At 52.6% G+C, this 3,704-nt stretch overlaps 1 long non-coding RNA gene across 1 annotated transcript; it reads right to left on the reverse strand.

Moving 5' to 3' along the window:
- Positions 1 to 1,899: 1,899 nt before the first annotated feature.
- LOC108494933 lies at positions 1,900 to 3,275 on the reverse strand. Its single transcript, XR_001873990.1, has 3 exons — positions 2,819 to 3,275; positions 2,257 to 2,325; positions 1,900 to 2,028 (listed from the first exon to the last, which is right to left on the reverse strand). It is a non-coding gene; the product is annotated as an uncharacterized LOC108494933 (long non-coding RNA).
- Between the last annotated feature and the right edge of the window lie 429 nt (positions 3,276 to 3,704).

Here is a 3,704-nt window from a genome sequence, read left to right on the forward strand (position 1 = left end):
GCATCAGTGAAGTGGTTATTTATTTCATGAGATGTTTGACCAGACAACTCTCCCATTTAAAAATGATTAAATATTTCTCTCCCAGTGCCCCTTTGCATTAAATAGTTGAGCTGCCCTTTACCAGGAGGGAAACTGAGGCACAGGCTGGACCTTCCTTTCTTGTGAATGTCCCCTGCAGAAGAGAAAGAACAGCCCCTTCCCATCTGCTCCACTCAGCCAAACTGTCTCCCAGTGCTTCTGTGGAAGGCAGAGGCTCTGGCATCATCCCACCTTGCCTGGGCAGCCCTTGCTGTGCTGCCACCACATCTCCCACGGGAGTTTGCTTAATGAAGATTAAAGAAGTGCTGCTACAAATATGTCAGTCATAAAAATAACAGAAAATAATAAAAGGAATAAAGCACCGTGGCTATCAGCCCAAGTGGAAGCCTCAATTAGCAAATATATCAATCATTGATGACATCTTAAGTAGCATTTACAGTGAGAGCATTACAAAAATGATTTGCAATTACAGCACTGCTGCAACTTTGCTGGGAGCAGAGCTTCCTGGGAAGTGGGGATGCCTCAGGGAAGCACCATCCAGGCTCCCAGCCCAGCACAAAGCTGCTGGTTCACTGCCCTGGGTGGGATACTTAGGAATATCTGCAACCACAAGAGTTGTTGTTGCCTTTAGATTTGCCAGGCTGGGGTCGTGGAGGATGTTCAGGATGCCCTGGCACAGCTCCACAGAGGGGGACCATTTGCTCCTGCCTCGGGGTGGAGGGGGCTTGGCTGGTACTGAGGGCTGGGCTGGAGAGAACACACAGCTGGATCCCACCAGCCTTGCTCCAGCCTCCTGCCCACGAGCGGTTTGGCCTCGCAAAGCCTCCAAAGGAGCCATGTGGACAGGTCCCATCTGCTTGTTCCTGGCCTGGGTACAGGGGGAGTTAAAAGCCCTGTGGCACTGGCTGCAAGGAGCGGGACAAGGGCCCAGCACACCCAGCCAGGACCATCCTGTTGGGTGCCACCACCTGTCCCAGAGCCGCCCCCGTGGCCCGAGCAGGGACCGGCCCACTGGGGACGGAGCCAGAGATGTTTTACAGCTCCACTGCAAGTGCCTAAGGCCCGGGATAAAAAGGGATTGGACAAAGGCGCTGGAACATGCACAGTCATTTATGAATATTACTGGATTACAGGCAGCTTACAGGCTCCCAGCTGTGATCAAACCCCTCCGGGCAGCGCGGCGAGATAAAGGCGACAGGAGGAGCAAAGCCTCTCCCAGACATCCTCCAGCCCTGAGATGTGTTCCTGTACACACACACAAACAAACAAAAAAACCCCAAACACACAACCACTGCTTGTTTGCTTGTTTGTTTTAAAGGAATTTGTTGGGTCTTGCTCAAACATCCACAAACATCCCATTTGGCAATTGATTTCCACAGCTGGAAGAATCAGAAAAGCAGCTTCTTCTTGAAGAAAGAAAGAAAGAAAGAAAAAAAACGAATTGGAAGGGGTTTTTTATTAGAAACCCCAGCGTCTCCCACTAAAAAAAAATGTACTGATAAAAGATCCATTTCCTTTTGTTTTTAATCCCTGCCCTGCTCAAGCCCAAACACGTTCCTGCAGACGCAGGTTCTGTGCTGGGGTGATTTAATCAGCTCAGTAAACAGATGTCAAGGCTGAGTGGAAGGAAGATGCGTGGGGAGAGCACAATGCAGCCAAAATATTTCTGTGCTCCAAGTGCAAGGTGAGCTCCTGGGGCTCCAGCATCCTGGTGGGATGATGGCTCTGCCCTGTGCAGCTCCCAGCTTTTCTCTGTGATGCTGCACATCTTTCCATGGAGCAGCAAGCACAGCAAACCTCTCCTGGGAGACCCCTCTGGGTATTGGCAGGTTTCTGGATTGATGAAGTCTTGCTCTCAGCTTCAAAACCCTCTTAGCCTCAGGGCTTCATGGTAGGAGGATGGAGGGATTGCAGGTTTCCCAAAGCACGTTTTGTCCCTGGGGGTTTGGAGATCGTGGTGCTGGTAGGACCTGAGTTTCTGCTCACAGCCTGGGAATCACAGAATCTCAGCATGGTTTGGGTTAGAAGGGACCTTTTAGACCCTCTCATTCCACCCCCTGCCATGGGCAGGAACACCTTCCACTAGACCAGGTTGCTCAGAGCCTGGCCTGAGTTGGAAGAGCATCCTTGCAAGCGTTCCCTAAGCCTTGCAGGCTCGGCAGCCCTGCCCAGCCTGCAGCCCCCTCCCAGGCCAGCTGCAGCTCAGCTCACACTCACCCACAGCTCGGAATGTTTATGGTAAGTTTGCCCTCGGTGGTTGGTCTCCTCACAACCCTCTTCAAGGATCTGCAGTGATCAAAAGAGAGAGGAATTATTCAGAACAGTGTAACAAGGAATAAATAATGCGCCGGCAAGGGAGGATGGGGAGATGGGAAGTGAGAGCAGCAGGAATAATAGCGGTTATCTCCGGGTGAGTAATTTGCCCAAGGGTTTGGAGTGACGGCTCTGAGGGAGCCCTGATGACTGGGGACAGCTTTGGGGTGTCCCACACAGGACAGCGGGGAACAGCTGAGCAGTTTGGAAATATTTCTGGGTGCCTCCTGCCACCTGCCCACTCCCAGCCTTCACAAGGATCCACCTGAGAGCACCACGGGCAGGTCTGGGCAGCCTCCAGTTATCCCAGAGCAGTGAAGGACGCGGGATGGAGGCCAGTGCTTGTCTCCACAGCCTGCCGGGGGGGGGCTGATCCTGCTCTCACACCGGGGCAGCTCCGTCCCCCGGCGCCGCTGGGATTCCATTAACACGCAGGCACAGGCGCTAAATTACTTTTAATAAATACCTAATGAGAAGATGACAGCCACTTCTGGACTCTCAGCAGTCCCCTCGGTTATTCAGCAGCTCAGAAATGCACAGCTCGGCTTTGGTAATTGATAGTCCACTGATGTGGAGCTCAGGGGTAGGAAAGGGCCCCATTAATTACTGCTGGGCAGCGCTCGGCTCCGGCACCAAATGCCACCAGGAGAGTGCTCGTGGAATGATGCTGATAAAATACAGCAGCTCTGCACTGCACATCACCAGGGGGTCCTGCCTGCTCCCTCTGGAGATGGGCTGGTGGTCCAGTGGCTCAGCAGGGGACTACAAGGGTACAAGAATTAAAATTCAGGTGTTTCAGGAAAACTGAACCCAAGTGCTGGCTCTGGATTTTCAGGATTTCTTTGAGGCAGGAGGGTTTGTGGCCAGGCCTGCTCCCCACAGCCCCAGCCCCGAGCAGTCAGCCCAAAGCTGTTTGCTGCTGCACATCCCTTTCTCTGGGGTGGAAATGAGTCTGAGAGAGCTCTGTGACATCTTCCTGTTCCAGAGCAGGGCAATCCACGTTCTGGAGGGCTTTTTGAGCCCCTGGAATTATGGCCAGCAGCAGGTTGTCAGCATTGCCCTGGGGCTGGAATATGGGATAGGCATGGCTGCCTCCAAGCTGGCTGCAAGGTTAGGGGAAAAAAAACAGATGTTGGCAGAGTGGATCATCCAGTAAAGTGGAAAACAGGCAGAAAGAGGAGAGCTGCTCTACAAATCCCCAGGAGATTGAGCCCCACATGCATGTTCTGCTCCCCTGCCCACTGCCACACTTCAACCATGCAAAACAACAGATGAAATTCCATCTACAGCAAGGGAGGAACAGAGATGGCCCCCAAGTCTGTAAAGAGTTATAGAGCAAACGACCAAAAAGT

This window comes from Lepidothrix coronata, unplaced genomic scaffold (assembly GCF_001604755.1).
Source record: "Lepidothrix coronata isolate B3197 unplaced genomic scaffold, Lepidothrix_coronata-1.0 Scaffold28, whole genome shotgun sequence".
In the NCBI taxonomy this organism is placed as follows: Eukaryota; Metazoa; Chordata; class Aves; order Passeriformes; family Pipridae; genus Lepidothrix; species Lepidothrix coronata.